We start from the raw sequence: 15,813 nt of genomic DNA, 5'->3' as shown, positions 1-15,813 counted from the left end.
TTATCTCGCCTATCTATTTCTCGAAATATGTGTTGGTAAGCTTTCGCTTTAGCCAAGTTCATATTTACCTAATGACGAAAGTCATGACAAGTTTCAATCACTTCGAAAATTGCTTACTTTGACGAAAAATAGTTTGTGAATAACAACTATAGAATATCAACGTCCTATAAGAATGTTTCAATTATTAAAATGAGAGTTTAGATTATATAACCATTGGAGGATATAAGCATTATTGTGGAAACACATATATGTATAAGTCCTTATTCCTTGAATTGAAGTTTGCAAACTTTGTTGATCAAGAGAACCGGAATAGTGGCGTGAGCCAAGTCCGCGAACTCAGTCCGCGAACTGGCGGAAGTTCTCGACCCGAGAAATTCTGCTAGAGTTTGTGAACTCCGTCCGGGAACTTAAGTCTGCGAACCCAGTCCGCGAACTTGAGTAGGTTATATCTAAAAACGATGTTTGTGAACTTATTCTTATATAAACTAAGGAATGAAAATTGCAAAACCGTGGATATATAGTTCATGAACTGATTCGAGTGAATCAAATCGTTTTTGCTTCAATTGTGTCTTGTGTAGTTACAATAAGATTTCCTTGCAATTGAACAACTCTCTAACTAGTTCATCTGAGTCACTTGAACTAGTTATGGTGAAGAAGAATATGGTTGATATGAAAGTGATCATATGGCTAACCATTTGGTTGACTATTGTTGAACCAACAAATGTACAAGTTTGGGTACGGTTACACAAGCCTAGAAACATGCATTTCATTTTTGTGTAACAAGCTAGTTTTCGATCTAACGGTTGAAAGATATTGGCTTGAATCTAATCAGATTTTCATCATAACGGTGAATATTGAATGCTTTGTTACCAAGCTAACATTGATTGCAAACCCTGATTTGAAAGACTATATAAGGGAGAACTCTAGCAACTGGGAAACCTAATCCCCACACCTTCTGTGTGATACTAGTTGTGCTAATCTAGAGTCGATTCTCCTTTAACCTTTGGTTTCTTCTTCTAAACCAGGTTAACGACTTAAAGACTTCATTGGGATTGTGAAGCCAGACCGATACTACTTTCTTATAGTTGTGTGATCTGATCTTGTTTTTTCTATCGTACGAGTACAATTGTAATAATTGGCTTGAGATTGATATCTCCGATAGGTAAGATATAAAATAAGTCACAAACACTTCGTCTCATCGTTTGTGATTCCACAATATATTTTTCGCTGCGTCGATTAAGTTTATTGTGAGGTGATTGATAATACTAGGCTGTCCTTCGGGAATATAAGTCCGGTTTATCAATTGGTTCATGTTCACCTTGATTTATCAAAATACGGAACAAAACTCGTAGTTATATTCGTGTGAGACGGATTTATCTATTATCGTAGACTTTTATGTGTGATACAGATTTGTTTATTAAATTCTTCGCCTTTGGGTCGTAGCAACTCTTAGTTGTGGGTGAGATCAGCTAAGGGAATCAAGTACATAGTATCCTGCTGGGATCAGAGAAGTAGGAGCATAACTGTACCTTGGATCAGTGTGATATTGATTGGAGTTCAACTACAGTCTAGACCGAAGATAATTTGGAGTAGGATAGTGTCTGTAACGGCTTAATACAGTGTGTGTTCAATCTGGACTAGGTCCCGGGGTTTTTCTGCATTTGCGGTTTCCTCATTAACAAAATTTTGGTGTCTGTGTTATTTCTTTTCCGCATTATGTTTTGTTATATAATTGAAATATCACAGGTTGTGCATTGTTCAATCAATTAGGATATCCTACCTTTTGGTTGTTGATTTAAATTAATTGACACTTGGATATTGGTCTTTGGTACCATCCAAGTTATCTCCCTAGTATATGATAAAGACTCGCAGATTTCTATTTTCTTTGAGTATATATCAAATCGAGAGATTGATATATAAACTCTTTGATCTACTTTTTATCTAGATTGAGTCTGACTGTCTAGTTGATTCTCTAGAAAGTATATTGGAGTTTGTCCATACAGATTGCTAAGCGAAATATTGGGCGTGGTTGTTGTACCCTTACTTTTCAACATCGATTATAAGCGATGCTTTACAAGTATTGATTCCACAAATTTTTTTATTATTTGACCTAAAAGCACCGTGTGCTTCTTTTAGTGGCGAGTCTCATGACTTGACCCATTTACTCGAGACATCAAACGTGTCACAAACTGGGGGATGCTCACCGGGGCATTGGTCTGGCGGTTTACAGCTGTTGATGGTGGTTTTTAGCTTAGGGTAAAAATCGTAAAACCATACATCTGACATGACGTCACTACAACCATTAGCGCATTTATTGAATCAATCAACATGCCTACGTAAGAATTACCAGGGTACCTTTTTTCATTTACATGTGTCATGTTCCACGGTAGAACCCTTAGTACTGACCGACATCATCTTCGTATATACCAAACCCTAATTATCACACCATGCCAATGGAAAACCATGTCAGCCACGTCTTCGCGCCAAGGCATGCCAACCATGTTAGCCGCACCACTGTGCCAATGGAAAACCATGCCATCCACGTATCCGCGCCAAGGCATGCCAACCATGCCAGCCGCACCACCGTGCCAATGGCAAACCATGCCAGCGGGGTTTTTCTGCATTTTCGGTTTCCTCGTTAACAAAATTTCTGATGTCTGTGTTATTTATTTTCCGCATTATATTGTTTATCTTTATAATTGAAATATCACAGGTTGTGCGTAAGTTCAATCAATTGGGAATCCAACCTTTGGTTGTTGATTAAATTTATTGAAACTTGGATATTGGTTATTGATACCGTCCAAGTTATTTCTTATATTCAATCGGGCTCGCAAATTCCTATTTGTTTGATTGCAGATTGAATTGATAAATAGAGATATTAAACTCTTTGATATACTTTACTCTAGATTGAGTCTGACTGTCTAGTTGATTCTCTGGAAAGCATATTGGAGTAAGTCCTCTCAGATTGCCGAACGAATTGTTGGGTGTGGTTGTTAGGACCCCGCATTTTCAATGAGTATCAGAGCAGTCAAACACGTTAAAGACCTTATAAGTCTGTGTTTGTAGCGATCTGATATGGAAAGAAGTGTTATCTCTATAAACGTACCGCCAGCCTTCGATGGCATGAACTATTTATGGCGAAAAAATTTATGCGTGCTTTTATACAAGTGCGGGATTTTCAATCATGGGTTCTATTGTTAGTGGTTATAATCCTCCATTAGTTACAATAGACGGTGTAATTGTTGCGAAGGATATTGGTGATTATGATGATCTTGAGATTCTTGTTGCCAAGCAAAACTATGAAGGATTAAATGCTATCATCCATGCCATTACTCTAGATCTCCAGCATCATGTGACTACTTGCAATAAGTCTAAAGATACTTGATATATCTTAGAAACCGTATTTGAAGGGAATGTCGCAGAGAAAGAAGCAAGAGTTCAATACCTAGCTTCTGACTGGGAAAACCTTCGTATGTATGATGATGAAACCTTTGATGAGTTTAACCAAAGACTTTCCCAAATAGTTAACTCCTCATTTTCATTTGGAATAACTATTGAAACATGCCAAAATACGAGTCTAAGAAACATGCCATTGAAGAAGCAAACGATCTTTCTACACTCTCCATGATTACTCATGTTGGAAAGTTAAAGATCTTTGATAATGAACACCGATCTGGAAAAGAGGTGATTTCTTTTAAAGATGCAAACAATTCTGAATCCTCTAAGGATAAATCTGGTTCGCCAGATGTTAAGGATGTTACTCCACGACAATTTAGAAAATTCTTGAGAGATATGAAAAAGAGTTTTTCTAAAGGTATAATATCTCCAAATGATGATGTACAATGCTTTAATTGTCGTGGTTTCGGGCACCTTTCTTCAGTATGTCCTAGCTGGAGTCGTAGACAATCGGCATATGCAGCATCTTTGCCTACTCTTGATAATGGACCCGAATATTATGATCATCAAGAGTACGCAGGCGAGGTTTCATTAGCTTCTGAAAAAATTCTTTCGGATACTGATTCTGATTCTGTCGAAGAAGTGTTCCATAAAGATCCAGTTGCTAATAATCTTCTTAAGGAATGTCATCAAAAACTCTCGGAAGTTGAAAGCACCATACTCGGTGAGAAAGTTAAATATCACAGACTTCGTTGTCGGAATAAAAACTAGCAAGATCAACTTGATTTTATTGGTGCAAGAGATTATCTCAGCGAAATACGAATGCTTAAAGAAGAAATTGCCAGAAGTCGAGATCGGGAACATATTCTTCAAGCAAAGCTAGATAACTTAGAGAACATTGAGATGAACTTGTTATTTGATTCGGAAGAAGAAGATCTCAAAGTTCAAAGTGAATCATCCAAGAATGATCTAGTTATTGCGCTTGAAAATGTCAAACGGTTCGAAGAAGAAAACTCGAGCTTAAAAGAGAGTTTGTGTAAAAATGGCAGCTCAAAAAAATTAACCTCGATATTGGGAGCATGTAGAATTCATCGTGATACACGAGGATTGGGCTATGAAGGAATAGACGCTCCTGGTATTAGAAAAGAGGTGAAACTTGTCAGAGCTAAAGATTCTTCTAAACCAAAACCTTCCACGGTTGACAAAAGTGAAGGATCTCTACCAACTCCCGATGACGAAAAGAGGAAATTATGTCAAGCTCCAAAGAAAGCACATACCATTCAGGTAACACTAAACATAACTTTTTCCATTCTACTAAACACTGCTTTTATTGTGGAAAACCAGGTCACTTGCAAAGGAATTGCAGATATCTTAAACGAGATAAAACCAGATCTGATTTTGTTAAGATGACAAGATCTGATGTTCCAAACTGGAGAAAAAATGAGACTCATAATTTCAGTTCTTCTAGTATTCCCTCCAAGAAGTTTCATAATTATATTGGGGAGAAAAAGAAATATGTTGCTCCAAAAGCTACTCAAAAATGGGTACCAAAGAAGATCAATAAAGCAACGAGTACTATTAAGAAGGATCTCCCAGAAAAGAGTTAGACAAGGAATAACATCTTAAAAAGGTATGAAACAGTTATTGAAAGTTTCAAGGAAGTTGTTAAATTCCTAGAGTCCATACATGATTTTTGTTTCGAATACCTATTGTGAGCGAGATTTTGTTCACCTCAACACAACCTGATTGTGTTGGAAGTGCATCCTCACCAAGAAGCCCTTGTAAATGCGATGAGGATTGTAAAAGAATTGGGGCGCACATATTATGTTGGGTATTTTTGTATATGTAGAAGCATTTTTGCTTCATCTATATTCATATTATATTCTTGACGAAAGTCATGTTGATTATTTCAATAACTTGAAAATTGATTTGATGCTAATAGTGTGTGAAAACGGCTATTGTCATCCTCTAAGAAAGTTTCAATGATTGAAATAATAATTTAGAACACTTAACCATTATTGGATATGTCATGTTGTGCACTCTTGCAAATATGTAATCCATGTCCGGGAACCATACTATTGACACCCGTTTGTGTACCTATTGGTTTAAGAAATCCGGGAACCTGAGTATGCGTACCTGTTAGAGTATAGCTCGGTTGAACCCAGCAAGCGTTGGTATGTCAAGTTTGGTTCTCATATTTTAGTGATCCAAAACTCATTTAAAGAATCTCTTGATTATATGCTAGAGTCAACTTCATATATGTTAGCTTGAAAGTATTAGGATATGAGAAATTACAAGTATTACGTGAAGACTTGAAGAATGTGAAGAAGTAAGGATCTACAACGACGACATCATCCTTCTACTTGAGGTTAGTAATATTTGACTTGAACTGTTTCATTCCCTAACGTATCTTTCAAGTCATGCATATTGAAAACATAATTGCGAAGCTGTGAATGATTATACTCTAGTTAGACATAGTATTAAGGAATACAATACGAAGTATAACGCTTATCTTTTGAACTCCGTATATAAGACATCCACATCATCGTTTGAATGCTATTGTGATTATGTATGGGTATGAGGTGAAGATTTCGTCCTAGGAAACAATGTTTTACATTCGTTTAAAGGAAGTACATTCATGAACTTGTTTTGTAATTCGAAAGGGAAATCGCTAGGCTTATTCGTATTGTTATTCATTTCAAATCTTTTGAATTACCAATATGTGTGTTTCGTATAACCGCTCATAACTTGCTTATGTTCTTGTAAAACTATTCACAAGGCCTGAATTTCGTATTGGTATGCCTTTTATTAGTGAAACCGATCTTAAGTAATCACCTGAGATGGTATGATCGATTTGTTGTAAATGGTATGACCAACTCTAGACATTGGGGGACCGATTCTAGTAAGAGGTGCAACCAATAACAAAAGGGGAGTCGATCCTTATAAGAGGTGCAACAAGTTTCTAGTTATTGGGAACCGATCTTGTGAACATGTGCAACACGTTTTTAGTTATTGGGAACCGATCCTATGGACATGTGCACCAAATACATGTTAGATACCATATATATGTGGGAACCGATCCTAGTACCTAGTCAACCAAGTTTTGGTAACTAGCGTGACTAATTCTAGTACCCACATGGAGGTATAACCGAAACTTGTTTTGGTAGAACCGTGAAACCCATGTTTGGTGATTTGATTCTTGGAAGTCAAATGAACCAATTCTAAACTCGTTTTGGAAGTGTGGAAAATCTGTTCCAAGATTGTAAGTATGAAAAAGGACTTACAAAGTAAGATGTCGACATACTTTGAACATGTGCAGTAACGCTTATCTTTTATTGTTCAAAGATATTCCTTGATATCTAAAGGAGAGTCCCGGATCGAAATAAATTAAGAAACTTTTAATTAAGGTTTTTAGTTTTGCATATCTTTAGAAAATAAAATTAGTAATGTGCATTTACTAGTTGGAGATTTTCTAAGAGATTTTCGGTCAATATTTGGACAAAGCATTTGCAGGAATTATGAAAACCGGATTTAGAACTATATTGCATATCTTGATAATATTTTAGGTTTTGGAAATTCCTTGGTGTCCAAACTTCCTTGGTCTATAAATATTGAAGTTTGCATTTCAAGCAAACTAATCCTCAGAGCCAGCAAAACTACCTAGTTGTGTTGTTACTGGTGGAGCCGCCTATTCGGAGAGGAAGGTAACCTAATTAGGCGAAATCTCTTACGGCCGCTCGGTTTAAAGACTTATTTGGGATTGACAAGCTCTATTAGTACCATTGGTGGGAAACTAGATAATTGCATTTTATTATTAGTTTTCGATTGATTTGATTGACTAACGGTTGTTGAACTTTGATTGCACATAGTTTATTTATGCTTGAGAATCTTCTCTTTTGATATAAGATTCACTCAAACTAGATCAAAGTTTCGACGGGGATCTTTAGACTGTTTGTAGTTCTAAAGACGTCTTGTGATAATCCATTGTTAACAGACTCCGTTTTGTGTGTGATTGATCACAAGAGATTCAAGTTGATTGTGTGCAGGTGTTTATTGAAGATCTAAGAAGATTTGAAGACGAAGAAGATTTCTGATTTGGGTTCACAATGTTTGGTGTGCACAATACTTGTTTCCGCTGTAAAGGACCCAACTATAATCGGTTTATCTTTATGATAGATTTGATTCATTAGTTGAGTAGATCGGCATCAATAAAATTCTTTGTGATTAAAAGTATTGATTGCAAAATCTTGACAATTACTTTGGTAGTTGTTATTGGATAGATCTAAGGACCTGACAAAGGAGTTTATTGGGATAAACGGAAGATCCTTTTGTCGAACTCATATCATTTGGTTGAAAAGAGTTGTTACCGAACATATTTGTTGTTTCTTTACTGTTTGGAATACGAACCAAAGGAATTGTTCCAAGTGCGTGCCTTATTGCAAGTTGGAGGCGCAGGGATACAGACGGAACTAGGTGAACTATAGGTTTAGTTGCTTGGTCTCAACTATACGAAGTTGGTTTAGATTTTGTATAGCGGCTTAATCCTGAGATTATTCAATTTTGGACAAGGTCCCGGGGTTTTTCTGCATTTGTGATTTCCTCATTAACAAAAACTTGTTGTGTTTGGTTAAGTCCGAACCTTTTATCAAGTAAACATACTTCGTTGTTGTATTGTCTCGATCTTGTATCCATAGTCAATCATGCAAGTTATCTTGTTGTCGTATTGTCTCGATCTCGTATCCATAGATGATCACACGAAGTGTGAACCGATTAGTTGTATTGTCTCGACTCAGTCCATAGACAATCACTTTCGGAGAAAGGACTTACAGGTGAAAATTTTTTAGATTGAGGTATTTTTGGGTACCCTCGTCTTTTCAGTACCCGTTTCCGTACTGACGTACAGGTTCATGTCGAGAATTTATGCTGGGATTAAAAGTTCGCTTACCCGTTTGTGTACTGGCAAAACCCAATCTTAGATCGGGTATTTCAAGTATGCGTACCCGTTTGCATACTTGAAGGTTAAAGTTCTAAAATCGGTTAAGTACATGAACTTAAACATTTATATAATAAGGAATGCAATCTCTGCAAACCGTGGCTATAATGTTCATGAATTGATTCGAGTGAATCAAACTGATTTTGCTTCAATTGTGTTCTTGTATACTTCTATGAGAATATAGCAATTGAACAAATCTTTGACTAGTTTCACTTGAGTCATTTGAACTATTTATGGTTAAGATGAATATGGCTAAATACCACGTGTATAATTCTTAATTACCTAACTTGATTTGTGATTGAAATTCTTAAATGTAAAGGTTAGAAGCGATAATCAAAGCCATTGTATGTTGGTTTTTATTGTAAAATAAACTTTTCCATACACTTATGGTAACTATTTTTGGTGTAAATCCTCGTAGAAAAGGTTATTCTTCCTTCTAAGCATATCAATTCTTGTTTTTACAAGTTTGTATCTTAGAAAAGATGATCACAATACTTTATCTTCATGATTACATATTGTGTATTGTTACCATGAGACAGTTCTATTTATTTAGTAACACGATCTCATGAGAGACTTTCAATGATTGGTCCTTAGCTCGTATCTCCTTGTGGGATTTCTAAAATCCAATATACAAATCCTTCTCATTGGAGAAAGGTCACTCTTGTTGTTCTTTTGGTAATGACATTTTATGGGGGAGAGTTCTTAATTGAACTTGTGCTTAATTGCTATATCTTTGAGGGGAGAAGCGGTTGTGGAACATGTAGGAGTTTTTTTGTGTCTTCATTAACTCCTTGATGAATGCATTTAGTTTCGGATATATGATTGCATCTAAACAAAGTTGAAATGTTGTTCTCTTTTGGTCATGAATTATCTCCATGAGAATTTCATTAGGATCGCACTAGTTTTCGTACCTTTGCCAATTTATATTGAAAAAAAGGGGGAGAATTATTTTGTAGTTCACACTACATATACATATGGTTTACGGATCATTATGTAAAGGGGAGTGGTTTTCATGTTGAGATGGAGTATTTACTAAGGGGGAATGATACATATCACCGTAGTATTATTTTCAAAGTTGTGATACAATTGAACTTTGATGTTGTGTAATAATATTATGATGGATCTTCAACAAGTACAGGACGAACACACGCATAGTTGAAGAACCAAGGAAATCAAGCATGTCGGATTTTTGAGTTGTAATGCCTTTAACAAGTATAATCCATATGTAAAATGTTGTTGACACTAAAATTGAAAATTGGGGAGATTGTTAGAGCATTGCTCGATTGAACCCACAAGCGTTGTTATGTCAAGTTAGTTGTCAATTTTAGTTGCCAAAATGCATTCTTGATTTAGTATACTAAAGATAGTTTCAGACTAGATTAAGTCTAAGAAGTAGAATCGAACCTATACTTGAAGGATGCAGTTTGAAAACTACAAGAAAACATCGACAATTACTTCATCAACAAAGGTATTATTCAATTGATTTCATTTGGATTCTTGTTCAATTCTACCTTTCTAATCTATACAAACAAATGCTCACTCTATGGAACAATTCCTATGACGGTAAATGTACATTTATGTATATATACTCGTGGTTATTTGAGCCACGACTTTTGTGACAATAACCTTTATCCCTGGAAAGGTTCTCATATTATAGTGAATGAGCTTACAAATTCAACGAGCCAAGAATCACTCAATTCCGAGTTATAACGATGAAGTTATGAGTGATTTATTAAAGTAACAACTATAAGTGTTGTTGTAATTGTTACAGTTCGTTAGTAGGAAATAATCCATGGAATGTTTGTAACGGTTCACGGACTTGAGCCCAATTACGTGACTAGAAGTTTTTTCTAGTCAAGTTGGTGATGTTTCCTTATCTAGGCAAGTTGGCTATTAATCCAAACATATTTGATTACCATATTAAAGTGTTTGTGATAACTTTTAATTCCTGCCCAAGTTAAAATGTGATTTATTCACATAAATACAATATATGCTAATAATTATTTATTTAATTATTTACGAAAAATATTTATAACTTAGGAAAGACTCCCAAAATTAGTAGAGTCTTGAAAAAGGAAAATAGCCTAAACCCTAGCGTAGCTTGCAAGCTAACCTATTCACTATAAATAAGGAGTTTGTGAATGCTACACGTTTTTCATCCCCTTTGGAAAATTGGTGTAAGCTCATAAGGTTGTTTTCCATGTCTTTTGTTCTTCGTGAACAAGAGTGAGATAAAAGACTTTGTATTGGTAATCACAAAGCCAAGTTGGGTTTAATCTTCATGATTGATTATACAACTTGTAATCTAGGTTTTTCACCTCTTGTCTATTCTAAGGTTTTCTCTTCTGATATAAAAACTATTCAAGAGTTGTTGATCATAAATCCTAGGTTTTGATAGATTTCAGTTTCCGATCGTATACCAACACTTGTTAGTCAAAATCGGAAGCTAGAAAGAAAACTTCGATTAAGGTATCTCGTAAAAATCCTTAAAAAGTTTTAAACAAGATATCTCCAGATTTATTCTAGTTGTTCTTGTTGTAGAATTATTAGGATTTTCTTAACTTGGAAATTGATCTTTGGAATCGCCCAAGTTCACTTACGAAAATTCGGTTCACGGACTCCTTGTGTGTAGGCATATTGATTGTAAGTTAAAACCCTAATCTACAACTTTGTTTCGGTATCTCTACTTTTATCTGGTAGTTGTTCGAAACAAACACAAGATTTCCAAAACCTTGATTCACATCTAAAGGGAAATCAAACCGGTATTTTGTGTAAACAAAAGATCGAATCGTATCAATCGTGTTGTTGTATCTTCTAAAGAGAGTCTTGGGTTCTGCTAGAAGATTTACGAGAAGAATTCCTAAAGACAATCGTGTTGTGCTAGGAGTTCTATAAGTTCTATAAGTGCTGAAGAAGGTATTACATCTAGTCCGAATAGGTAGTAGGAATTTGGTGTAACAGCTTATAATCAGTGTGTTTATTCTGAACTAGGTCCCGGTGTTTTTCTGCATTTGCGGTTTCCTCGTTAACAAAATTTTTGGTGTATCTTTTATTTCTTTTCCACATTATATTGTTTATCTTTATAATTGAAATATCACAGATTGTGCGTAAGTTCAATCAATTGGGAATCCAACCTTTGGTTGTTGATTAAATTTATTGACACTTGGATATTGGTTTTTGATACCGTCCAAGTTATTTCTTATATTCAATCGGGATCGCAAATTCTTATTTGTTTGATTGCGGATTGAATTGAGAAATAGAGATACTAAACTCTTTGATATACTTTACTCTAGATTAAGTCTGACTGTCTAGTTGATTCTCTAGAAAGTATATTGGAGTAAGTCCTCTCAGATTGGCAAATGAATTGTTGGGTGTGGTTGTTAGACCCCCGCATTTTCAAGTTTATCTCTTAGTTTCTGATTTTCTGCTTTTAACTTTCTTATCTCATGTTCACAACATTTAATGTCGAGAATGAGTTTAGATACTTGTAGCTTTTCGTAACATTGAGAGACCTCGGTTTTCTCCAGTCGCTTGTTAAATTTTTCTTTATCATTCAGAAAACTCTGTTTGAGTTGATCAAGCGATGATTTTATTCCAATGATGTCAAATTCAAGAAGCTGAGTTCTTTTGTCTTTACATGCAAACATTTCTTTGAAAATCGAAGGGGTAAACTCTTCTTGAGTATCTAGAGTTGAAAGAATTTCAGAGTTAGAGACTTCTGCAATAGTTGCAATATTATCCACCATATAGTCTTGATCATCCTCGTCAGGGGAATAGTCAACGGTTGCAGTATATGCATTTCTTTTCCATTGGTTATCCTTAGTTGTACAATCTGGAGAAATATGACCAAATCCTCTACATTTGTAGCATTGAGGAATATCATCATTATCATCCCAAGTGTCTTCACGCTTATGTGTAGAAATGTGATTTCTTTTTGACACGGGAGATTCTCTTTTTCGGTGTCTCAACAATTTCTTGAATCGTTGAGTAATGAGAGATAAATGATGATTTAGTTCAGCTTCATCTTCAGCATTTTGATCTTCCTGATCTTGGAAGTTTTTCGGACATTGAGTCGGAACCTTTCTACCAGCTTTATAGGCCAGATTGTCTTTTTTTTAGACGAATACTCCTGATCAAATATCTTTAGTTTTCCGACAAGGGAACTTCTCGATAAGGAGAAAAGATCATTAGCTTCGATGATTGCATGCTTCTTAGAATCGTATCTAGATGGCAACGATCTGAGAATTTTGCATACTATATCTTTTTTCAGAAATAGTCTTTCCAAGCGAGAAAGAAGCATTAATTATCTCAGAGAGTTTAATGTGAAACTCTTCAAAAGTGTCGTTGTCATCCATTCGAAGGTTTTCCCAATCAGACATAAGAGTATGAAGTCTAGCTTCTTTCTCTGATTTATTCCCTTTAAATACGATCTGAAGACTATCCCAAGCTTCTTTCGAAGTTTGACATGTTGATACATGATGTTGTAGATCACGACTTACAGCATGTATTATAGCATTCAAACCATCTGAATTCTGCTTAGAAAAAGCCTTTTATTCGTTTGAAAAATCCACTAAGCGTTTAAACTCATTTTCCGAATTTTCTATTTTCGGGTGATTATAACCATTGACGACTAATAGCCATGTATTAAAGTCTCGTGATTGAAGAAAGGATCTCATAACAGATTTCGACCATAGATAGTTTGTTCTGTCAAATCTTGGTGGTACGTTAATTGAAGTCGATTCATGAGAACTCGAGTTCATTTCTTATAGGTTGGATCACACTAAACACTGATTGTTAGATATTTTCGTGTTTGCATGCTATGATACCAATTGAAAAAACGAGGGTACCCAAATATACCTCAATCTAAAAGTTTTCCACCTATAAGTCCTTTCTCCGAAAGTGATTGTTTATGGACTGAGTCGAGACAATACAACTAATCGGTTCACACTTCGTGTGATCGTCTATGGATACGAGATCGAGACAATATGACAACAAGATAACTTGTGTGATTGACTATGGATACAAGATCGAGACAATACAACAACGAAGTATGTTTACTTGATAATAGGTTCAGACTTAACCAAACAAAATAGGATTGCTATCAAGTAAATACGAATTAACGTTTGTGTATTTTACTTCTAATTATAATAAAAACAATTGTAATTGCGGAAATAGAAAAGTAAAAGACACAACAAGATTTTGTTAACGACGAAACCGCAAATGCAGAGAAACCCCGGGACCTTGTCCAGAATTGAATACTCTCAGAATTAATCCGCTATACAAAATATAAATCAACTTCGTATAGTTGAGACCAAGCAACTAAACCTATAGTTCACCTAGTTCCGTCTTTATCCCTGCGCCTCAAACTTGCAATAAGTCACGCACTTGGAACAATTCCGTTGGTTCGTATTCCAAACAGTATAGGAACAACAAATCTGTTCGGTAACAACTCTTTTCAAAAAAGTGATATGAGTTTGACAAAAGGCTCTTTCGTTTATCCCAATAAACTCCTTTTTCAGGTTCTTATATCAGTCTCTTAGCAATTACCAAAGTAATTGTTTAGACTATGCAATCAATACTTAGAATCACAAAGAATTGTATTGATGCCGATCTACTAAACTAATCAATCAAGGTTATCACAAAGATAAACCGATTATATTTGGATCCCCGGCCGATCGAGTTTTGTGCACACCAAAGATTATGAACCCAAATCAGAAATCTTCTTCATCTTCTTCATCTTCTTAAATCTTCAATAAACACCTGCACACAATCAACTTGAATCTCTTGTGATCAATCACACACAGATCGGAGTCTGTTAACAACGGATTATCACAAGACGTCTTTAGATCTACAAACAGTCTAAAGATCCCCATCGAAACTTCGATCTAGTTTGAGTAAATCTTATATCAGAAGAGAAGATTCTCAAGCATAAACAAACTAGGTGCAATCAAAGTTCAACAACCGTTAGTCAATCAAATCAATCGAAAACTAATAATAAACTGAAATTATCTAGTTTCCCACCAACGGTACTCGTAGAGCTTCCCAATCCCAAATAAGTCTTTAAAATGAGCGGTCTTAAGAGATTTCGCCTAATTAGGGTACTTTCCTCTCCGGATAGACGACTCCACCAGTAACAACACAACTAGGTAGTTTTGCTGGCTCTGAGGATTAGTTTGCTCGAAATGCAAACTTCAATATTTATAGACCAAGGAAGTTTGGACACCAAGGAATTTCCAAAACCGGAAATATTCTCAAGATATGCAATATATTTCCATATTCGGTTTCCATAATTCCTGGAAATGGTTTGTCCAAATATTGACCGAAATCTCAGTAGAAAATCTCCAATTAGTAAATGCACATTACCAATTTTTATTTCTAAAGATATGCATTTTAGTTGATGTAAATTAAAAGCATATAAAACTAAAAATCTTAATTAAAAGATTCTCAATTTATTTCGATCCGGGATTCTCCTTTAGCTATTAAGGAATATATTTGAACAATAAAATATAAGAGTTATTGCACATGTTCAAAGTATGTCGACATCTTTACTTTGTAAATCCTTTTTCATATTTACAATCTTGGAACTGATTTGCCACACTTCCAAACGAGTTAAGAATTGGTTCATCTAACTTCCAAGAACTATGTGATTGATTATCCTATCAAATCACCATTAATGGGTTTCACGGTTCTACCAAAACAAGTTTCGGTTCTACCTCCATGTGGGTATTAGGATTAGTCACACTGGCTTTCCAAAATTTGGTTGACTAGGTACTAGGATCGGTTACCACATATTTATGGTATAAACTTGTATTCGGTTGCACAAGTCATAGGATCGGTTCCCCAATTAATAAAAACTTGTTGCACCTCTTACAAGGATGGATTCCCTCTTACATGTGATCGGTTGCACCTCTTACTAGGATCGGTTCCCCAATGTCTAGAGTTGGTCATACCAATTACACTAAATCGATCATACCATCTCAGGTGATTACTTAAGATCAGTTTCACTAATAAAAGTCATACCAATAGAAAAGTCAGGCCTTGTGAATAGTTTTACAAAGATACATAAACAAGTTATGAACGGTTATACTAAACACACATATTGGTAATCCAAAGATTTGCAATGAATAACACTACCAATAAGCTTAGCGATTTCCCTTTCGATTCATAAAACAAGTTTATGAATTGTACTTCCTTTAAACGAATGTAAAACATTCTTTCCTAGGACGAAATCTTCACCCATCCCCATACATAATCACAATAGCATTCATACGATTATGTCGATGTCTTATATACGAAGTTCAAAGATAGACGTTATACTTCGTATTGTAAACCTTAATACTATGTCTAACTAGAGTATAATCATTCACAGCTTCGCAGTTATGTTTTCAATATGCACGACTTGAAAGATACGTTAGGAATGAAAC

This window comes from Papaver somniferum, chromosome 3 (assembly GCF_003573695.1).
Source record: "Papaver somniferum cultivar HN1 chromosome 3, ASM357369v1, whole genome shotgun sequence".
Classification (NCBI taxonomy): domain Eukaryota; kingdom Viridiplantae; phylum Streptophyta; class Magnoliopsida; order Ranunculales; family Papaveraceae; genus Papaver; species Papaver somniferum.
Note: the sequence above shows the minus strand (reverse complement) of the source record.